This window comes from Pleurodeles waltl, chromosome 2_2 (assembly GCF_031143425.1).
Source record: "Pleurodeles waltl isolate 20211129_DDA chromosome 2_2, aPleWal1.hap1.20221129, whole genome shotgun sequence".
NCBI classification, from domain to species: Eukaryota; Metazoa; Chordata; class Amphibia; order Caudata; family Salamandridae; genus Pleurodeles; species Pleurodeles waltl.
This window is the reverse complement of record NC_090439.1, coordinates 56,324,522-56,348,088: the sequence shown is the minus strand read 5'-3', so window position 1 is coordinate 56,348,088 and position 23,567 is coordinate 56,324,522.

The following is a 23,567-nucleotide window of genomic DNA, read 5'->3' as shown; positions in this document are numbered from 1 at the left end:
AGGAAAATATCCAAAGAAAGGGTGACAGCCATATTGCAGATGAATCCCCCGACAACCAAGAGGTATGTTAGGATGTTTTTGGGTAGGTGGGCTACTGTCGTCAGTTGATTCCCAACTTCTCGATTATCTCTAAACCCTTGGTGAGTTTCACGATCAAAGAAATTCAGGATGGCCTGGGTGCCATAACCATGTCCGAGAAAGAGATGAGGGCATTCATTGAACTGAGGGAAAGCATGTGCAGGGCACCAGCTTTGGGTGTGCCTGATTACACAAAGCCTTTTGTACTGTTTTGTCATGAACCTGATGCTTGTTCTTTGTCTGTCCTGACACAGGTCCTTGGGGGTGCAAACCACCCAGTAGCATATTTTTCAGCTACTTTGGACCCAGTCGCAGCAGCCTTACCGGGTTTTTTGCGTGCAGTTGCAGCAGTTGGTCAAAGCCTTACTCAGTGTGAAGGTATAGTGATGGGACATCCCTTAACAGTAATGGTCCCACATTCAGTTGAAATTCTGTTGACTCAAACAAAGACTCAACACATGACAGATGCGAGACTCACTAAGTATGAAACAATTATACTGGGGTCACCTAATGTATCCTTAAAAAGATGTACTGCGTTGAACCCGGCAACTTAGCTCCCTATTGAAAATGCAGACATTGATGATGAGGAGGTAGAACATGATTGTCTTGAGGTAACAGATCTGTGCACCAAACCGAGACCTGACATTGAAGGTGCCTAATTATCTTTGTTGATGGTTCATGCCTGAGAGACAGAGCTGGAAATGCCGTGTGTACAATCTCTGGTATCCTAGAAGCATCCTGGCTCGAAAGAGTATACTCTGCTCAAGTGGCTGAATTAATTGCTCTTACTAGGGCATGCTACGCTGCTGAGAAACTGAAAGTCACTATTTATACTGACAGCAGATACGGATTTGGAATTGTCCATGACTTTGGTCAGCTGTGGTCACAGAGGGGTTCCCTGACCTCTTCTGGTTCTCCAGTGAAAAATGGTGAAAGAATTAAGGAATTGTTGCACGCGATTCAGTTACCTCTTGAAATTGCCGTGGTGAAATGCAGTGCTCATGTTAAATCACAAGACTTTGTGTCAATGGGAAATAGATATGCAGATCAAGTCGCAAGGTTTTGTGCATTGAACTGTATATCATTCCATGACCAGTGGGAATTGTTACCTGAAACTGAAAATGAAACATGTTCAGGGTATGCGTTAAAGGTGGTTGACACACTGGATGAGTTGAGATCGTTGCAGGGACGCGCCAGCAAAGAGGAGAAACGCTCCTGGGTAAAAATGCAATGCGTACAGAGATCTGATGAGTATGGGTTTCAGAGGAGGGGAAAATGGTTTTGCCAAACAGTCTTTTGTCACAGTTTGCAAGATTTTACCATGGTCAAGCACATGTTGGGAGAGACGCAATGATCAGTTTGTTCAAAGTCGATTGGTTCAATCCAACATTCAGACAAGCTGCAGAGGTTATCTGTCACAGGTTCATAATCTGTCAGCAGATGAATGCAGTGAAAGGGACCGTGGTAAATTTGAGCCACATTGGGAGAGCAGGAGGTCCATTTAACAGAATGCAGATGGATTTTATTGAGATGCCTGTATGAGGAGGTCTGAGGTACGTGTTGGTGGTTGTGTGCATTTTCAGTCACTGGATTGAAGCTTATCCTACACGTAGAAATGACAGTCTCACAGTAGCAAAGCTACTGCTTAGGGAGTTGATACCATGTTTTGGGTTTCCGATCTCTTTAGAATCAGATAGGGGAAGTCACTTCAACAATGAGGTGATTAATCTCTTGTGTGCTGCCCTGAACATTGAACAGAAGTTACACTGTAGCTACCGCCCTGAAGCATGAGGACTAGTGGAGCAGATGAATGGTACCCTGAAATCGAGAAAGGCAAAAATGTGTGCAGCTACAAATGCATTGCCCTTAGTACTGATGTCAATGAGAAACACACCCGATAAGAAAACAGGACTGTCTCCTCATGAGATTCTTATGGGCCGAGCTATGAGATTGCCCGCAGTGCCTGCAAATGCTCTTGTGAATATCACGGATGATATGGTGTTGGACTACTGCAAGGGTCTGGCTGACGTTGTCCACTCTTTGTCTCACCAGGTGGAAGCTACCACATTGCCACCGATAACTGATTCAGGCCACACCCTGAAAGCTGGTGACTGGGTGGTTGTCAAGAAACACGTGAGGAAGTTGTGTTTGGAGCCACGTTAGAAGGGGCTGTATCAAGTAATACTGACAACTACTACTGCTGTGAAATGTGCAGGACTTCCAAAATGGATCCATGCCAGTCACACAAAGAAGGTGACATGTCCAACTGATGAGGAACTCGAATTGTCGAAAATAACAGCTGCAGAGAAGGAAGTCTCAGGGCCAGAGAGTAATCAAAGGGGAACTGAGACTGAAGGAGAGCCCGTTGAGGACGGCTTGGTCACTCAAACGAAATTCAGAGGGGTGACGGTGAGCCTATCTCAACTGAAGCACCAGGAGGATCGACCCAAAGAGAGGTTCTCCCACAAGCAGACGGATACAGGTTTGAAGTTGAGCCCTTGACAGACCCTGAAGGCGAAGGAGGTGAGGCAGAAGGAGGTCAAAGTGTTCCAACTCCTCCTGAGCCGCTTGCAAGTCCATCAAGAGAAAACACCATAGCACAAGAGGAGGGTACTGTTCAACATCCTGAAAGGCCGAGTTGTAGGAGAACAATCAAAGGAGATAATTGGCCGGAACCACAAGCTGCAAAGGAGAAAGTGGTCCTTAATGAAACAATAGAAGAAGAAATTGACACAACCAGGAAAGAAGATCTCAGTGAGGGAGAGTTGCAGGGTGATAGCAAACTGAAAAGAAAGAGAGTTGCAAACAGGAGGTACGCAGGTCCTGAATGGGCTTATGCGACAACAGCTGAGTGGCAACAAGAGTTCTTGGCTTTCTGTTTTGATCGAGAAATTCCAGGTCAATACTACGGTACATGAATTCAACCATAGAAAGAGACTGTGTTAAAGCTGAAATTAAATAAAGAGAGAAACCTGAGAAAAGAGATTGATAAATTACCGGATGTGACACTGTTAACCTGAATTGACTCTGAAAACGGATTATGACAAGCTGCTAACCTGATTTGACAAAGGGTCCTGGGAGTGGGTGAAACGCTGTAAATACTTGCTAAGAGAGAGAGACTTTGCACGAAGAAAAAAAAAGGAGCTTTTAAATCTTCCTCAAGTTGATTGTTTGCTTTATATTATTCTGCTCTCTAATTCTTTACAGATCATGAGTAACAATAGAAATAATAATAATAGGGGTAGGATTTGTGGACGGTTGAGTGTCATTTTGGGTGTTGCGTGTGCAGTAATAATTATAGGTGTGATTGTGGGAATGCCATTGGTGGATAAGAGTGCAACTAACAATTCTCCAACTCCTGAAACTGCTACACTAACACCGTGGGAGAAGTTTAAGCAGGATACAAAGTATTTGCATGAGGGAACTAATACGAAAAAGGAACTATCTTCTAATGTCTTCTATCTCTTGCTGAATGAGTATGTTGAAACAATGGATGTGAAGAATTGCTATGTGTGCACAAAGATTCCTTTGTCAGTACAAGAAGGGGTTACTTATCATAGTTTGCCGCTTACGTATGGAATAAGCTGTAGTTTGCTATTAACAAGATTCTATCATCAAGAACATGTTCAATACTTCTATTCTAATTTGGATGTAGTGTTTTCTTTTGTGCCTATAATTGAGTTTCTAAACAAAATAGCTAAGGAACATAACATAAAAATAGTTAGAGGTTTCTTTGAGCCAACACTGACATTTGGGACAGCTTATGCGCACCGCAATAATCTAACCTGCTTACTAACGTCTGTAGAGAAGAGCTTCTTAGATCACACTGATGATAGAAGAAAAGAGTTAAAGGAAAAGCTAGAAAATGGATTAGAAAAACAAACGTTTGCAAATGATTATGCTTATAGTGCAATAAGGGCGCAAGGCAAGCTAGCTATAGATGCATTACACGTAGGAAAGCTTTGTATATATAGGGCAAAATCTGAGCATGACACTTTATTTGTGGGAATGAGTGAGTGCAGACGTGTTTTTGTTTCAGAGTAAGTGGACGTTCATGCTAAATGGACAGGATCCAGCGATCCCTGGGATCTATTACATATGTGGACTTAATGCTTATTACCGTCTTCCAAAGGGATGGTATGGGACATGTTATCTGGGAATAGTTTTCCCGAAGATCTACCAAATTGATGACTGAAAGCAACTTCCTAAAATGTCTGAATTACATCATATTACACAAATAAGAGAGATAGCGGCTGCTGTCGTGGGTGATATATTTGGAGCCATAATTCCTTCAGTGGGGGTTATCTTAAACTCCATAAAGATTCAAAAGCTGTCTACTCTTGTGGATAACATGCTGACAAACTTCACAGGGGCTATACTCCTGATGGATACTGAACTTGCTGCGGAGAGGGCTGTGACTCTTCAAAACCTGCTTGCTTTAGACATTCTTTTAGCGAAGAGTCTGTAGAATGCTTAATGAGCGCCACTGTTGTGCATTTATTCCTGATAATAGTAATAAGATTAGGAGTATGCTTACTATCCTAACAAGAGATAGTACAGATTTGAAGGAGTTGAAGGAACATGGAGTTTGGGAAAGGTTGGAAAGGGAATTGCTAAAGGAGGGAATTGGTTTAGTAGTATTTGGAATGGGATCCTTGCAAAAATAATAGGGGGTATATTGATTGCTCTAGCTTGCTTATTCGGACTATGGTTAACATGAAAAATTACTAAAAGAATTAAAGAAAAATAGGCAAAATGCAATAAAACAAAAGAAGAAAAGAAAAGGAAGAAAATATTCAAAGAGTCTTATGAAAAACTAAGAAGGGGAGAAGAAATTGAAATGCGTCATTTAAGAAAGTGAAAGGTTGTGAAGGGAAAGGTTTTGTGTGATGACAAGTGTCATCAAAGGAGAGATTGATGGAGCGTAGCTCTTATAATCAAAATTAACATGAAATGTTTATGAACTAATGCATAATAATGCCGCATAAAAAATGTATTAATGTGTTTTATTAACGTGAGTCTGAAATGTGCCCACAAGGAGTGGCAGTCAATATATACGGGGACTAATGAAATTGACTAATAATGAGTTTTTAATGCACTAATGTATGATTTTGTATTTGTATTGAGAGCTCTATGTTAAGATTTTGCTAATTAATTCACTAGGCCTTAGTTAACATGAGTCGGGGCCTAGCTGCCCGGTTTCATATTAAATGTGTTTTTCTAACGTGCAGTGTGCTGACTTGCTGAAGGACATGTAATTGTATTTTTTCAGAAGCTAGAAGATGAGTGTAACTGTAGTAGATCCGTTCTCATGAAACTCGACTTGCTCAAGGAAACATTCTTGCTGAAAGCAACAGTGTAGACTCGTTACAGGTACAAGGTCGCCTAAACCAGTATAGACAGTATAGACAATGGACCTACTGACTGGGGATGCAAGAGGACCACGAGAAGATGAAGTCAATCACCAGAACTAATAAACTACGTGAGAACTATTATGAGGTGACAATTTTGATGGTACCACGGGAAACTCATTGGATGGAGATAGTGGCATGCCAACCCTACCCAATTAGAAATTAGGGGACTGTACAACAGAAAAGGGATAAAAACCTTTGACACGAGGAGCCATTGGGAGATGCCATTGCAAACTTTTGCTATGACCCAGATACTTTGTCACTCTGCCTAGAGACTTTGCTGTTTGGTTCTTCAAACCATCTTCACCCTTATCTTGCCCGTTCTATACTTCTCCTCCTTATGAGGGAAGTGTCCCTACTTACCCCGTCTTGCTGAACTTTGGTGTGTTTCTTGGCTGATGGTGAATCAACTGATGTCCTGAGGATGAACACTGACTCTGTATGCTGAACCATTACGGAGGGTAACTATATAATGATGAAATTGTAATTGTCTGTTTGCCTTTCCTTTCTAGGTACCAACTGCTTCTTTTGACAAAGGCCATAGATAGATGTTTTCTAAATTTGTGATGCTAAATTGTTTTGCATGAAGCCCAATATGCCAATGCTAATTCGAGGTTAGTTAAGGTGTTCACTAAAACGGACACAAATAGATAAATGACTGAATCCATGCTTTGTTGAATAATGCGCTAATGATACTCTGCTGAGGTTAACCTACGTTGATGTTGTGTTATGTTCTAATATTCGTGATTTTTGCCTTGATGAAATCTTATTCGAGTTGCCATATTATGACAATGCTGATGTGTTTCATGGTTTTGAGTCTAATAAACGTACTCGTAGAATTGTAATCAATAAGGAATAAACATCATAAAACGTACTAAACTGGTGTGGTTATTAGTGACTGAAATGTCACGGTGGTTTCTGAGTCTTATTAATGTTATTGATTAATCCAATTGATTTGTCATGGTGACTATTGATGACGTTATTGACTTATTGATTGACATGTTGATCAGTTATCTATTCTTAAGGTGTCTTCAATCAGGGTCAAAAGATTCATCGGCATAAAACGAGTCCCAGAGTGAATAAATTATCTAGATTGGGACACGTTATCACATGCGAAATTCAGCAGTACAGTGATGAGAAACCACGCTGTGTGGGTCTTACGTCAATTTCAGCAGCCACAAGTGGGTGCTGCGTTGTTTCTCCAACTGCGATGTAGGTGATGCTTCAATGCCCCAGCCTCGATGCAGGTGGTGGGTCGAATTCTCAGCCCCGATGCAGGTGGTGTGTCATTTTTACAGCCCCACTGCAGTTGATGAGTCAAATATTTCTCTCCACAGCTCCTGTGCGTGGATGTCCACCTTGGTTCAACCCGCTACACCTTTGAAGGGCTTTGGCAGGGTAGAAGTCTCAGAAGAGAGTCCAGGTGCTGGCAGAGGAAGTCTTTGATTGCCCTAAGACTTCAAAACAGGAGGCAAGCTCAGTCTAAGCCCTTGGAGATACTTCACAAGCAGGAATATACCACACAGTCCAGCCTTTGTCTTCTTTCAGGCAGAAGTAGCAACTGCATGCCAACCCAGCAAAGCAGAGTCAGAGGCAAAGCTTCAATACTACTCCTCCAGCTCTTCAGCTCTTCTCCTCAGTAGAAGTTCCTCTTGAATTCAGAAGTAATCTATAAATCTGGGGTTTTGGGTACACTATTTAAACCTCTTTCTGACTGCAAAGTCTCTGTTGCTGACAAGATCCTGCCTTGCCCAGGCCTGGCTCCAGACACACACCAGGGGGTTGGAGACTGCATTGTGTAAGGGCAGGCACAGCCCATTCAGGTGTCAGTGACAGCTCCTCCCTCCACTCTAGCCCAGATGACCCATCAGGATATGCGGGCTACACCGTAGCTCCCTTTGTGTGACTGTTTAGTGGAGATTCAAAAACAGCCCAACTGTCAGTCTGACTCAGACAGGGGACCACAAGCAGGCAGAGTCACAGAATGGTTTAGGCAAGAAAATGCCCACTTTCTAAAAGTGTCATTTTCAAACTGACAATTTGAAAAACAACTTTAGCAAAAGATGTAGTTTTAAATTGTGAGGTCAGAGACACTAAACTCCACATATCTATTTGTTCCAAATGGGAAACTGCACTTAAACATTATTTAAAGGCAGCCCTATGTTAACCTACGAGAGAGCTAGGCCTTGCAACAGTGAAAATTGAATTTGGCAGTTTTTCATTGTTAGGAAATGTAAAAACACAACAACACATGTTCTACCTTTAACATACACTGCACCCTGCCCATGGGGATACCTAGGCCTACCTTAGGCACGTCTTAAATGTATAAAGAGGGAAGGTTTGTGCCTGGCAAGTGGGTACACTTGCCAAGTCGAGCTGGCAGTTGGCAGGTCTGAGCCACGTTTACAGGGCTACTCATGTGGGTGGCATCCTTTTGTGTTGCTAATGTTGCCCTAAGTGGGAAGGATATGCCCAGACATGGGTCCCTTGCTCACTGTGCCACTGGAATCAAGCTAGCCTGGCTGAAGAAGGGTGATACCCTGAAACCGGTCCCAGGATGCTTGTTTCCGGTCCAGGGAGGACCTGGCCTGGCAGTTCGGGCTGGACTGTTCCCATGAGGAACAGGGTCAAGACTGATTTGCATATGGCTGGGTCCAAACTGGGGTGGCATGGTGAGCAAAATAACAATGGATTAAACCCAGATCTGTGACTGGGGGTGAGTGTTTGCATTGTCAGCACTCCGTCCATCATCCTTTAGTGTTGCTAATGTTGCCCTAAGTGGGAAGGGTATGCCCAGACGTGGGTCCCTTGCTCACTGTGCCACTGGAATCAAGCTAGCCTGGCTGCAGAAGGGTGATACCCTGAAACCGGTCCCAGGATGCTTGTTTCCGGTCCAGGGAGGACCTGGCCTGGCAGTTCGGGCTGGACTGTTCCCATTAGGAACAGGGTCAAGACTGATTTGCATATGTTTGGGTCCAAACTGGGGTGGCATGGTGAGCAAAAGAACGATGGATTAAACCCAGATCTGTGACTGGGGGTGAGTGTTTGCATTGTCAGCACTCCGTCCATCATCCTTTTGTGTGGCACAACCAGTGCTGCAGGCCCACTAGTAGGATTTGAGTCATTGGCCCTGGATACCTCTAGTGCACTTTACTAGGGACTAACTAGTACATCAAATATGCCAATAATGGAAAAGTCAATTTCACATACAATTTACATAGGGAACACTTGCACTTTAGCAGTGGTAAAGTACCTAGAGTATCAACACCAGCAAAAACATTGTCCAGCACACAGTCAAAACATGAAAGCAGACGCAAAAAAGACAGGGGAAACTACTTTGAGGATGCCAGGTCTAACAGGAAGGCTTTAATAAGCTTTAATGAAGTCTAACTTTTGAATGGGAAAGCGCTAGAAGGTAATTAAAAAGTATCATAATAATAGCTATACTAAATGCAACACCTTGCCAAGGTCAGATTTGTTAGACCTATTGCAGGAAAGTTGTTTTAGAACTTGCTTTCCTTAAGTTACCTAAAACAGCCCTTTAGCAGCCTTTTGTGTTTGGCCAGATTTGACAGAGTAAGCCACGATGCTCTGAAGAGGTTTGAAGTGAACTGAGCTGAAACACAGAGACCATCTGGTGGGAGGAGAAATGCTGCTGTTGACACTAGGTCAGAAAAGAGGCTGGGTAGCTAAACTGGTCTTCAAAGGAACAAAGACAGATAGTACTGGACCCTGGCTGACCACCACTTCCTGCGGCCCCATGCATATCGGAGCCTCTTTAATTTGTTGGGGAGTGCAGGGAAAAGTTGGCCACACTCTGGGGTGGTTAGCCAGACCTGAACTCCTAAAGAGAGATTTTCTCCATTTTGATTTTTGTGGAGATGTCCATTCTGAGACACAAATATGCCACACTTCCCCGGAAGAGGGTGGAAACTTGAACTCCATTGTTCAGGGGTGACCTTTTTTATTGCCAGCCCAGAAAACTGCAATAAATATGGAAGAGTTGCACTGTACCTCAGATCCATTTTTGAAGAAGGACTGCCCTACTAAAGCCCCAGTCTGTACCAAGGGAGCACTGCACTTACAATTACTGCACCGGCTGCACACTCTGGGCTTTACAAAAGAGGTCTTTGCCTTGCTTCCAAGACTAAGGAGTGGACTCCCTGAAAGCAACAGGTAGAAAAGAGCCCTAGAAGTGACCTGCGCCAACTCCTGCAAGGACAAGCCCGGGACGTTTAAGGATTTGTCCAGGTGTGTTAGAAAATGGCTCTCTCTGAAAGGTCACACCAAACTTTTCCTCCTCCTCTTTTTCTGACCCCGCTTTTGTTTGCTCTAGAACTCTGGGCACTTTACCAATGCTAACCAGTGCTAGAGTACATGTGCTCTCTCTCTAAAACATGGTAACACTGGCTCATCATCAATTGGGCCTTCAGCACTAATTGTGCCACCCATATAAGTATCCCCTTAAACCTGTCTCAGGTCTGTCATTGCCAGGCCTGTGTATACAGTTTTGCTGCCACTTTGAGTTGGCATTTAAAACTACTTGTCAAATCTTAAATTCCCTTTTATTATATAAATATCATCCCTAAGGTAGGCTCTAGGTAACCCATAGGGCAGGAGTCTATGAAAGTAAAAGGCAGGACATGTACTTATAAGTTTTACATGTCCTGATAGTGAAAAACTCCTAAGATCACTTTTCACTACTGTGAAGCCTGCTCTTCTCACAGGCCAACATAAGTTATTCACTTATATGATTAAATTCTCACCTGAGAGGAAAAGACCTGTCATATTTGGTATGGTTGGAGTGGTAGTGAGAAATCCTACTTACTGGTGAAGTTGGATTCTACCTTTCCATTTCATAAATGCCACTTTTAGGAAGCAGGCATTTCTCTGCACTTGCATGAATCTTTGCCTTATAGCCTGTCTTCAATCCATGTCTCGTCTGTGCTGGTTGATAGTTCCCCTTGTGTATTCCACCCAGAGAACCATACACACAGAACACTCAGCTACATTTGCATTCAGATGGGTTTCCCCGGGCAGAAAGGGTAGATAGTTTCTCTCTTAGGCTTCAAATACCAGTGACTGCCCTCACACAAAGGACTGATAACCCCCACAGGGCTTCTGCCAGACAGGGATGGGTTAAAAGGGGAACTTGTGTACTTCAAAACTACTCTTTGAAATTTCCTCCACGTCATAGGCACTTTTAAGCATTAATATTGGGTCTGTGACCCTACCAATTCAGACACCTCTGGACCTACTACTGGACTCTGTCTGTCCAAAGGAATCATCTGGACTGCTTTGCTGGAAGGACTGCTGGCCTGCTTGTTGCCCTGCTGCCTGCTGACCCCTGACTCCGCTGGAAGGACTCTGCCTTCCTCTTCAAGGGTTCTTCAAGGGCTTGGATTGACCTTGTCTCCTGTTCTGAGGTCTCAGGGCTATCAAAGACTTCACCAAAGATAAGAAAATCCAGTGCGTCTGAAAATCGATGGAAATCCTGCAAAATTAGACCAAAGTGTGCTGGATCGACACAGCACGTGCTCTGCAGCTGAAAAATCACTGCATTGCCTGCCGGATTGAGGCATCACCTTTTGCCTCTGCTCAATGCATTCTGGATTTTCCACACGTCGTCCCTGGACATCAAAATGTCCCTTCATCGCAGTGAAGACGCAAGGCTGTGCTCCTGGAAACTGCTGCATCGCCTTGCAGGGTGGAAAGAAACAGCACATCGCCTTTGCAATGCTGGAAAAATTGACGCATCACTTTACTTTTTGATGTATCGCTTCCTCTGTGTCCCCTCTGCATCATATGTTTTGATGAATTCCAGGTACTGTGTGTTAAAGGGATACAATCACTGATTATTAAGGATTGAGACACATTTAAACTTTTAAAAAGTGATATATTGACTTGTGCATATTGGATTTTTGTTGTTATAGTCTTATTTTTTTCAGATAAATCTTATCTATGTTTCTAAACTGGGGTGGTGTACTTTTTGTGGTTTTTCACTGTGTTATTGCATGACTTATGGCACAAATACTTTATGTATTTCCTTCTAGGTTAAGGTTGTCTGCTTTGTGTCAAACTACCAGAGGGTGAGCACAGGATAATTTAGGTTGTGTTGTTACTTTCCCCCACTAGGACTGTGGTCCCTACTTGGGGAGGGTGCATACCTCTGCCATCGAGAGACCCAATTTCTAACAAGGTGCTTTGTAGGAATAGTAGTCCCAAACCTCCAAGAGCAACTCAGAGCTACTGCATACTTGGCTGGTGTTGTGGACCCTTACAAAACCAAAGGAGACCTCCTGGAAGAAAAACTAGAAGTTTGGACAGAAGCTCCATAAGTTCACCGACCTCGACGACGAGAGTCAATCCTGAAAACTGAAAGCTCCGGAGCTCTACTATGTTAATAACAAAGAACAAGACCTCCAGGACTCACTGAGGTGTCGCGCTTAAGCAAACCACCATCATAGAACCAAAAGCCAGAATGCAGAGAAAAACAGCTAAACATCGAGACTAGAAGCTTCAAAAATAGACTAAGTGCCAAGGTAAAAACTTGACCGTCCCCAATCACTCATTGTATCTGACGTGCACTCCATTGCAATTAGCCTAAAACTATGACTTGATCGCAGTCCAGCATGACCAGATAGCTGTGGTTGGTGCTTTTCAATTTTTGTCAGTAGAAAGCACATTTTTGTGTTTAATCTTTTAAAATTCATATCTCAGTTCTCTACATTGGAATTTTGTTGTTTTGATGTTACCAAGGGTTAAGCAAGGATACGTTTTTTGACACTGGACAGGACCTTATTTGTGACTGTAGTTATATTCCTAGTTGTAGGTACCTACCTGTACCTTCCAACAACTCCTCATTACGGTATTGTTAAGCCTGGGATGATACATCTCTCTAGAAATCCCTTGAAGAATAATATCAGCCAACAAGTAAAACAACTCTCTCTCAGATTTCTTCAGCAGTGTCTGATTGGTTGAGAGGAAAAATATGAACTATTAGGAACATCTGTTTTCCTGAAACATGAGCATCATTATAAAGGTCCTAAAAAAGAGGAGACAGCTCTGGGTTCTTCTTTGAGCAAAGGTACACAAACTGTGATAATTTAGGGTCCCCAAGGACTATCTATTAAAAAAATGTATTCTGGATCTTCATTCTTTCGGCAATCCATGATAACAACCATGATCATATGCCCCTTTGGAATATTGTAAGGCATTGGGCCACATGTTCAGATTACACTGATGCTTGATGGCAACTGCTGTTACTGAACAGATAGTACAATGTTTACAGACAAGTGGAATTCTGTAGACAATAACCATCTCCTGTTTTGACAAGACCAGGCTCACTAGACACCATCTAAGACGAAGTTTAGAGTGAGATGTATGAACACATTGTATGATGGTGCTTGTGCTCATGTACATACTGACAGTCTAGATGTAACACTGTCTACTTGCAATTGCAGCACCCTTCCCCTGTCTGTGTGACAAACTACCACCAATGGGTGTACATCTGATCTGACAGTGACAATTAGTGTAATATATACTTAGGCCCATATTTACACTTTTTGATGCAAATCAGCGCCAGGGCAGATTTGCATAAAAAAGTTTACCGCCGGTTAACGCCATTCCAATGCGCCAGCTGGGAGCCTTATTTATGGAATGACATTAGCCGGCGCTGCGGCCTGGCTTGTGTCAAAATAAATGACTCAAACCGGGCAACGTAGGCAAGAATTGGGGTTGTGCGTCAAAGAATGGTGCAAGTCATGTTAGAGTCCAAAATATTGGCTCCAACCTGACCTGCGCCATTTTTTGACGCACAACCCCCATGGAAAAGACTCCTGTCTTAGTAAAGACAGGAGTCATGCCCCCCTGCCCAATGGCCATCCCCCAGGACTTCTGTCCCCTGGGCATGGCCATTACGCACAGTGGCATGTAGGGGGGCCCAAGTTATGCCCCCATGCCACTCTACAAAAATAAAAAATTATACTTACCTGCACTTGCCTGCACTCACCATTGATGGATCCCCTCATCCAAGGATATCCTCCAGGGGTGGGCTAGGGTGGCAGGGGGTGTCCCTGGGTGCAGGGGAGGGCAGGGGGTGTCCCTGGGTGCAGGGGAGGGCACCTGCGGACTGCTTCCATGGTCTCCCACCATGGAAAAGAGCCCACAGGTTCCTTAACGCCTGCCCTGACCCAGGCATTAATTTATGACGCAAATCGGGGTTTACTTCATTTTCCGGCTCCGCCTCCCAGCTGTGTGGCATTTTTGCCTGGTTGGTTTAAGTCCTATTTTGTATGGGAACGCCTACCTTGCATGTCATTAACGCAAGGCGGTTTCACGCATCCAGAAAATGACACACGCTGATAAATTTTGACATTAGCGGGGTCTAATGTCAAAGTATAAATATGATGTTAGGTTTGCGCCGAATTTGCGTAAAAAAAAATTACGCAAATCCGGAACAAGCAGAGTATAAATATGCCCCTTAGTTTCAATTTTGATAGTATCTGTAGAAGTCCCACTTCGTAATGTCTTCTTGATATGTATTACATACTTATCCAGTTGTACCTCCTCCCATTATAAAACAAGAACTTCCACCCACATATTCTAGTGTTTTCATTAACATAGGAATGGTATGACTAGTCCTAATCTTGCAGGACATTGCTCTCACTTGATATGGGTCAACCAACCCCTATTTGCTAGCTGGAACAGATAAAGTACTGGTGTGTAGCTATTCTAGTTATAGATCCATGCACGTTATTTTAACACACTAGGCCTGCCGCTGTGCACTTTAACCTAGATACATTTTATTCGGCTTCGCTTTATTATTGTTACAGTAGCCAATTTTACGGCCTTGTTTTATTTATTTCTATCTAACTGTTTTTGCCTAGGCCAGCACTGTGTTCTCAAACAAGACATTCTTGCTCACTCTGTGCTTCTTCCAAGGCTGCAGTAAGATAGGTTGCCGGTGAATGTGGTATAAAGTTTTGCCTCTGACATTCATAGAATGCACACATCTTCACGTAGGGACATTTTCTCAGAACATCAGTTGTTTTATTATAAAAACACTTCTCTTTCCCTTACACGTTAGAGGGAGATTCCAGCCAGAGAACCACAACTGTATGCTGATTGCTGAATGCTTCGATACAGCTGCTTATGCAGACTTCAGGTCTTTGCTTAGGTATGAAGGATGATGTCTTCCCAGGGGAACATGAAGGTCAGACTTAGGGCTTAACACGCTGTGCCCTGTTATAGCCTAGGTAGGAATTGGTCTATTGACTCTAGTGACAATATGGTTGTGTTATTTCTATGCTTTACTCTCCTTCTCACAATTTTAATCTTGTCATTATGTATGGTCCTGGTTATTGCAGCCCATGATTTGCTATCTAAGATGCAGTCGCTTCACTAAAATATTGTTGAAACATATACTGCCTCTGATTGTCATTGTGTATGTGAGACTAATGTAACTGAGGGAAACAGATGAGACCTGAGTGACCACGGTTTCCCTGAGAAATCAGTATGTCATGCACTCGGCTGCCCAATCATCCTGCCCTAGGTTGGATATGAGGCACTGCTAGTTAGCCGGAGCAAAACCCGGATTAGAGCGAAAAGTGTCACTTGTGGTGGGTCAGACTCAGTCTCCCACACTGCAGACGATTCTGACGCTCAAAATCCAGTAGTCTCATTAGAATAATGAGAGCCTAAGGGACATGGCACCACCAACGTTTAGTCAGGCTCTAATATTTGGGCCCTCCTGAGTATCTCTGCCTCAGTACTGTATATGGAGACATCCGCGGTATTGAGGATTTCCTCCTCAGCTAAGTAGGACACCCTATCTGAAGCTGGAGGTTGTCCAAACTTGAACTCTAAAAGGAAAATCCCCATTTGGTGTGCATTTTCTGGTTAAATTTACCATCTACTATGGCGAATCCACAACAGGTAGCAATTCCAGTCAATATGACACAACCCATGACTGCACATTTACTGGCAAATGGCCTAACGGTCCAGGGGGGTCTAGGCACATTTTTAGTATGCACGTGCAGCTTATAGAACCAAACTTTTCTATTTTTGGGTCACAATTCCAGCAGCTGATAGGAACACAAACACATTTCATCGCTATACACTTGCAAACGTACCTGGACAATACAGAGTTTATGCATATTTTGAAACACCTTGATCTTATCAAGAACGTAATAGTTGGCTTGATGGCACCCTACCCCACACGATTTTACCAGTTAGGTTAGGTCCTCTAAGTAATGACGGTCCTATCTGGCCATTATTGGCCGCTTATACTCCTCACCCTGCAGTAGCAAACTTAGCAGTAGCTGAAGTCTGTTGCTTATATATTGAGCTGATGGCAATATATAGACGATTAGTACAGTTTGTAATGCAAACATTAAATTAAATACAAACCCAGCACGTGCTGCTATAATGCAACCACATGCAGTAATGCCAAGCATCAATCCTGTGACTGTACATTCAATCATGTGTAAAGTCCCCACCAAACGAGAATAAATTTGGTTCGCTCAAAAAATAAATGCACTGGAAGCAGTATTTCCCCATTCAGAACCTCAGGATAAACATAGAATCCTGCACGATGTGCTTGCCATTTGGGATGGTCTCCACAGTAGATAACTGTAATACATGGGGCATGGTATTTACAGCGCTCTATACTATTGCACACAGTACTCTGACACTTGCAAACTTGCCGGAAGTGTTGAAACAAATTCAAGATGAATACAGGGCTGCCTCTGCCCTAGACTTAGGGATGCAATTAATGGGCAATTTTGCCACAGTATCCTCAATTATTTTAATTATTTTGAGTAACCTTAAAGAGGAAGCGATCTCACTAGCAGTGCGCATGCGGCTCAGGGATGTTCCTCAACAGGATCAAGAACGCGAGCTGCCAAAGAATATTGCACAGATCTATTCAAGCTTTGGTAGAGATAGTCTAAACGCCAGACCAAATGAACAATAATTTCAGGGCAAATCAAATAAATATTTTTCACCACAAAATAGATATAATCTGCGAAATAGAAATAATATAAAAACGCCTTATAGATATCAGTATACTGATACACGCCAATCTTGTTCCTTTCAGGACTCATCGGAAAAACACAGTGAGAGAGGTGGGTGCTCAGAGTGAAGAACAGAGTATGTGAAACCAAGACAGGAATCACAATGCTCAACAGAGGTTTCTGTTAAAAAGGAAGAGAAACATCTCCAACAAAAACATAATTTAAAAAGAAAAAGGTGGCAGCAGTTGCAGTTCTTCATGCCACTCAAGAAGAGGGTCCTCTTGAAGAACAGGAAGTGGGTACTAGAGCTGCTAGACAGTGCGGCAGAGGTCACAATAGTTCACCGGAGTCTTCTAGAGCATCTGGAGGTGAAAGCAACTGACGACTTTCTACAAGTAGAAACTGCGGACATGTGTGTCTCCACGCCTGATAGGTTGTACAAAGTAATGCTGCAGTTAGAAGGAGACATTGAACACACAATAGACTCAATCTTCTGGGATCGCGTAGTAAACATGTATGATGTTTTGTTGGTCGATGGACCACCTGAATTTGTCTGTACCTGCCCATATGGGGAAGATATTATTAAATCTTCTTTCTCGCCCCTTGTTCCGGAGGAACTCGCTGAATCCTAAGCCATCGATTGGGCACTGGTGCAGGCACCCACGCTATATCGCAATCACATAGGATGGGATAAAGAATCCCCCTACCATGTAATTCCTATTAAAAATAAACCCCACCCTCAACCTCAGTATCCATCAAAACATGATGCTAAAGCACCAGTGAGAAAAAGCCTCACACAACTAGAGTGCCAGTGCGTAATTGAACCCTGTGCCTTCCCAATGAATAATCCTTTATTCCCAGTAGCAAAACCAGACCATTCACACAGAATAGTCTTAGGCTACAGACGTCTAAACAGTTATACATGCACATATGCTATACAAAACTCACATAGCACAGCACTGATGAACAACATAGTGCGCAAAAAATACAAAACAACGCTGGACATTTCCAATGGTTTCTTCTGCCAGAATATAGCACCTGAAAGTGGGGACTTAACAAGCTTCAGCACAGTAGGCTCCCAGAAAAAAATCTGTTGTTTTCCCCAGGGGTACAAAAACAGCCCAGGACTGTTCGCAGCTTGTGTGACTGTAATTTTGCACGACATTGACCCTGAAGCATTGTTCTATGTAGATGATACCTATCTCACGGATGATGAATTGCTACCACGTTTAAGATGGGTAGCCCACATTGTTGTGGGATTTGCTGAATTTGGCTACAAAGTCAACTTAAAAAAAACAAAAATAGCCTTCCTCAGTGTCATGTTTCTGGGATATGAGCTATCGAGTGAAGGAAAGAGCCTAGCGCCACAATTCTTAGAAAAATGCACACAATTACAACCACCAAATACGATTGAAAATCTCCAATCTCTATTGAGTTTCCTAAATTTTTGGCAGAATTTTCATCCCAGATTATGCGTCACACATAAAACCCTTATATGACTTAATACGTCCTGGCTTTTCAAGTAAATTTTGGACAGTCAACCACACACGCTTTCTCAGAGGCCTGCGAACAGACATGCTTGTGGCACAACATTTACACACAAAGGACAACAAAACACATTTGGTCATCAGAGTAATTGCTGGTGCCATTGGTTTCACCTATGTAAATTTTAATGACGGTGAGAGCATCCTAATTGCATACAAATCACATTTGTACTCAGCAGCAGAACAACGCTTTGCTCCCACTGAGAAAATTCTCACTGCTGTTCAGGTGACTGTCATTAAAGAAAGAACTCTAACCCAGGGCAAACGCGTCATTGCTATCTCTCCCATTCCAACCCTTGAAGCTGTCACAAAAGCCAGCATTCCTAACGATAAAGCATTACATCCACGTTGGATACAATGGGCCACGTCTTTGACAGCCACTGATGTAGACTACATTTTTGACCCAAAATTACAAACTCAATAATTTTTGCAATATGAACTAGAAAACCCAGTTCTTGCAAATACACTGCTAATTGATCAATATCAAAGAGTCATGTACACCGATGACTCAGCACGAGCTGCAATAGGCACAAAGCATCAATACTCCACTGCTTGCGCAGTAGTAAGTGGCTACATGGAGGATAATACATTTTGTCCCCAACATACATACACTTGGACACAAGAGCATTGGAATACACATCGCTGAGAAAACACTGGCTGATGAAGCCGCAAAGTCAGCAGTAGCCACGGCCACTGTTGCTGCAGTGACCCGTTCAAGTACGAAACCGGACAAAGACATATGGGCTGCTGTGAAAGCTACGGCTGATGGTACACCCTATCCAAAAGCATTTCCTGCTAAATATTTCTACCGAATGGGAGGCTGCCTAAACGCTGAAGTTAAGATACCAGGCGTAGGATATTGAAATATTCCCAACAAAGACATAAGACCAGATTTTAATAAAGCAGCGCATGAGGGGGTAAAATCCGTCCATGCTGTTGTGGCGGCCACAATATCTTTCCTACAAGCCCGTTATTGGTGGCCAGGCCTATACAAAGAGGCCAAACAGTATGACCTTTGTTGTGACATGTGCCAACAGATCAAAGTTTCCACAGTTAAACTCCCACCACAGACACCCCTCCTAATTTCCAACAAACCTTTACAATGTGTGTACTTGGACCATTGAGTTCCCCTAACACCAGACAGTGCATACAAATACATCTTAGTCGCTGTTGACTCTTGCTCCAAATTTCTATGGGTGTGGCCACAACGTTTGGCTGACGCCAGGACTGTTATTAAAGATTTGCGAGTCTTTTTCGGTACATATGCAGTTGCAGCTTTCGCATACAGGGCATTCATGGACGCCATGGCTTCATTAGGGGTCCAACTCCAGTACTCGTCTTCATGTCATCCCGAGGGAAATAGCGTCATGGAGTGATTAAATCATGATTTAAAGCAATCCTTAACAGCCAGAGTCTTAGGTACGGGTCGTGATTGGCTTCATCAAATGTATGGGGCCCAGAGAGCACTCAACAATCTGCCTAGAAGGTCCCTGGGGGGGTTGTGATTCATGTGGGTGCCTGTTAGGAGCTCGAGTGTGTGCTCTGGATCTTGATGGCCCTGGCATGGAGACGGCAGAAATGCCTTTTGACATGGATGAACGTCTTACTGTCTTACAGGAATTGCAGCGGTTCCATGACGAGAGCGCTTCTGCCAGTGCTGCCTCCACAGGAATTAAGGATGTGCCTGTGGCACCTGTGGGCTGGATTCCTAGGGTTGGGGATCTAGTGCGTGAAAAGGTTGCTTTGAAACAGGAATTTAGTCCTCCTTATCCTGCACCAGTCCCAGTCTTGGGAGTGCATGGTGCCAGAGGTGTTGTTCTACCACCGTTGGTAGGTGCCAAAGAAAATCCTTTTGTCTCCATCGACAATGTCAAACTACACCATGTGGCCGATCCTGCACAGCCGACCAAAAGGAACAGCCAGTAGTTCCCGAATCCCTCTCACTACTGGTCAGGAAGTTCCTCTACAAGTTGTAAACAGCAACACTGAAACCTATCCGAGCTTGGGAAGGGTGGAAAATGATCTTGCATTAGTTCCACTGACATCAAATATTACAGAGATGATTGATTGATATGACACAACTTCAACACAGATGGATGGTGCAATTTATTCTGTGCCACTGGGGGAAACACCAACTCCACCTACAAACACGGCTCCAGTTTTTGCACAAACTCCTTCTGGATATTTTGCCGACATCAACGATGATGTCTCGGACTTATTCGCCTCTTCGACACCTGAACTGTCAAAAACATGTAAGCCGATAAACTGGCTTAAAACAACGTATTTTGTTCTTCCATGGAACTATCCGTGGCTTTCCTGTTTTGGTTGGGTTTGTTAAAACATTCTTTTTGTTAATACATGGTCAGTTTCTTCCTGAAAAATCAACAGTTGAACTGGTGGATAAGGTTCTAAAACCACATTTTTCTTCTCAAAAGGTCCGCAGAGACTTGACTTTCGTGAACATTTCTGCCATGCCAATTCCTGGTGGGATTGTTTGGGATAAAGTAACATTCGATATGTATGGCTCCACGAAGGTCATTCAAATACCACATGTGTTTAAACTTTCAATGAACGATATGATAATACCCGAAGTTGTTTCAGATGATTGGGATATAAAACAGTTTCAATCTAAAGAGAATTATGGTGATATGTTTTGCTCTAATTATTATAGCACCATTTCATCCACAGAGCAAGTACCCCAAAGACTGTTTATAATTACACACAATAGGAACATTGTCTGACTCCATCACAAGGGAGTAGTCCAGTAGTCTCATTAGAACGTCTTCTAGCAAGTTAATGGATTCGTTATACCTGATGCTACTCCTGCATGGCACTGCCAATTGCAAGGATTCACAGGTATTCAATGGCATGTTGTCCAGCTCAATCTTGTGTCAAGGAAGTGTGTGTGTTACAATTTAAGGATTCTTTATGTTCCTGACAAAATTGAATGAAAAGTTACATCCCTGCACAGCCAGCTGGCATCAGCCTGTACATTTACACTTAATTATTTTGCATAAGGGGCTGATCAGACCCCTTATAAGAAGGACCGATGTGCGGATGCGCTCTTAGGATGGTACCTACTTCACACTGATAGACTGTTTATCTGTATTCATTTTTTTTTTACCTGAATGAGCTTGTTTTACCTGTATGAATTTGCATTTAATTGGCTCTGAATAGAAATGTTACTATTGCGCTAGGAGTTGCGGGTAGAGTTTTCTTTCTTACCAACTGTATTGTAGTATGGGAATTAGAACTGCTGTTTCAGTCTGGAAGGGCAGTTTTACTCAAGGGATCGGAGAGCTATCATATTTCGTAGGCAACACTCTAGAAATGTTTAGAAGGGGATGATCGTATCCCTTATAAGAAAGGCCACTGCATGCATGTCCCACTGGTGTTTCAAAAGTAACCCCATCTGAGCCTCTCCAGCTCGCATTCAGCACCAGCCATGCTGCCCATTTCTCCAAAGTTTAGGATTCATTACTTTGCGCAAGAATTATATGATCTATGGCCTTGGACTAGCTGTAAGGTTTAGTCAGTGGTGGAGCTTTTTCCTTTGCCACAACATGCAACTAGTATGCATCAGATCTTCTCTGGGCAGATAATGGTTGGGGAGCTCATCCTACTTCAGTCAACAAATGAAAATGGTGATGGATCGCTTGGAGAAGCATTCCACCCTACTGAAAGTTGACATACTACACAGAAATTCTATGGACATTTTTGACTTGTTTAATTAAAAAAAATAAAAAATAAAAAAAAGATCAACATTTTATTCCTCACACAGACTTGGATGAATGAGTCTTTTGCTCCAGACTTTGCATGCGCTTTACCCAAAGGCTAACAATGAGCTTTACCCAAAGGCTACTCTTTGGTCCATTCTGACTGAGCCTGCAGTAGAGGAGGAGTAGGTGTGACCATTGCCTTTAAAACATTTGCAAATGCTACATATTGGCATTGGCTTTGGAAATGACAGAACTAAAAGAAGCAGAAGCTATGGGTTTTTGAATATTCATCTCAGCTCAGTCCTCTTTAGCTGGGGCCTTGTTTTATCAGACCCCAGGGTATGCGGTGGACCTTCTCAACACCGTGGATGAAGCAAGTGCCCAGTGTGCGATACACTGTCCTAATTTTACTTTTCTGGAGATGTTAACGTACATATTGATAGCGCAGTAGATGCTCAGACTGCTACTCTCACTCTCAAGCAACATTTGCTCAATTTGAGGAAATCATTCGCCCCACACATAAAAGGGTCGTGCATTGGACCTACTTTTTTCACCTGTATGGTTGACATTCATAAAGTTTGGGCTGTCCGCTGGTCTGACCATTCTATCATCTACTTTTTTTGGGGTTAGGATCTCTTCACAATCAAAAGAGACACATTGAAATGTAACTTATATCGGAGTTGATAGAGAGCTAAGTTATCTGATATGTGTAGGAAGCTGTCCTGGTTTGTAGTGGGTTTCTTGGGTACCTACACCTTACATCAGGTCCCGTTATTCCTTATTAGTGAAATGTAGTAGTGTTCTAGCAGCTTAGACTGATAGAGGTAGCTATAGCAGAGCAGCTTAGGCTGAACTAGGAGACATACAAAGCTCCTTCAATACCACTTACAGTTACACAGTACTTATACACAAGTAAAGACAATACTCAGTGTTACCAACAATAAAGGTAGTTTATTTGGGTGACACAAGGCCAAATATATCTTCGAGGCAATAAGAGGTAAGTATTATACACAATATATACACTAGACACCAAAATACGGTAAGTAATTAGACATAGGATAGTGCGAACAATAGTAAATGCTATAGAATACAAAGGGAGAAAATAGGTCTAGGGGCAACACAAACCAGTGGAATGTAAATCACGAATTCCCCCCTGGGCAAGTGTAGTGTGTGCAGAATCGCTGGGAGAGTAAGAATACAGTAAAGGTAAGTATATTACCCCACCCCAGAACCCAGAAAAGCAGGAGTAATGTACTGCAAGTTTCCTTAGGGCAAACTACAAGTCATGCTTAGAGTTATAGCAAGACTGCAAACAACAAATGGTGGATTCATGAACCTGAGGACCTGCAAAGAAAGAAGACCAATTCCAGAAGTCGAAAGAAGTTACAGGAAGGGCAGGAGCCCCTGCCAACCTAGAAGAGGGTGCAAAAGAAGAGTCCCCAGTTGGATGAAGACTGCAGAAATGCACCCAAGGAAGATGTCAGCGGGTTCCTCTGTGATGCACTGGATGTCCCACAGAGAGAAGTTGAATGCAGGTGAGATTTGGCACTGGATTGCTCCAACAAGCGTTGGTTCTGGCAAAGTCACATTTAGCGTCAAGTTAGAGCTATCTGGACCCAGGAGGGACCTGAGGACCTCAACTCTGTGTGAGGAGGAAGAGGAGGCTCTCAGCACTTCAGAAAGCACTCAGGACACCAGATAGCACCCATGGAAGTCCCAGGACATGGGGACAAAGGAGGAGCAAAATACGGTTGGTGCAGCACTACAAATGAAGGTCTCATGCCACCGGAGAACAACTCA